Consider the following 831-nt stretch of genomic DNA (forward strand, 5'->3'; position numbering starts at 1 on the left):
TGCAGACAGCAGCAGCAGTATCAGCAGTTCTGTGTGGGTGCGTGTGCCACTACTGATTGTGGTTACACTGTCCTGTATTCTTGTGTGCTGATTGTAGTGGTGGTGATGGTGTGACTCAGGTCATCCTTTGTTTTCTTTTTTTCTTTTTTTGCATACATCTCTACAGTCTAACTAATCTTTCACCTGTTGGGATTTTTTTGTTTTTTTAATTTTTTTGTTTGTTTTTATCCTATATATGCTACTCCATTGTGTGTGTGTGTGTTTTTGGGATGATGTGTGCTTTTCTTTCCTCCAATGACAGCTTGTCTTGAGCCATGAGAGAAAAAATATATATAACAGAAACACTTTTATACATATGTTATTAAGTGTACAACGTTTTACATTGTAGTAGTTGTATTTGGCCGTTTACTGTAGAACATGGGCTACCTGTTAATTTCTTTTTGCTTGATTTGCGTTTGTTTGGATTGTTTTGTCCAGAGAGGAAAATTAATAGCAAATATACATATATTGATAATTTCCTATACATGACTATGGAAGGATGAACTTTTGTAGTACTGTATATGCTGTGGCAGCTGATTCTGTTTTTAAACTTTTTTGCTTCTTTGATTTCAGGTTGGGGGTCCTCCGCAGTACAGTGGGTTGTGTGCATTCTCTCTTTTTTCTCTGGAGTCCTACTGATTATTGGTACTGTAAACATGGTTTTTTGTGTGGGACTATTTTCTCTTGTTGTTGTTACCGTTTGTATTATTTCTCTGCTGCACTGTTGTAATCTCTCCTATTTATTTTTCCTTTCCTGTGTTCTTTTTCTTTATTGTTTCATCGTTATTATTC

This window comes from Trypanosoma theileri (genome assembly GCF_002087225.1).
Source record: "Trypanosoma theileri isolate Edinburgh chromosome Unknown TM35_Tth_45_V1, whole genome shotgun sequence".
NCBI lineage: Eukaryota > Euglenozoa > Kinetoplastea > Trypanosomatida > Trypanosomatidae > Trypanosoma > Trypanosoma theileri.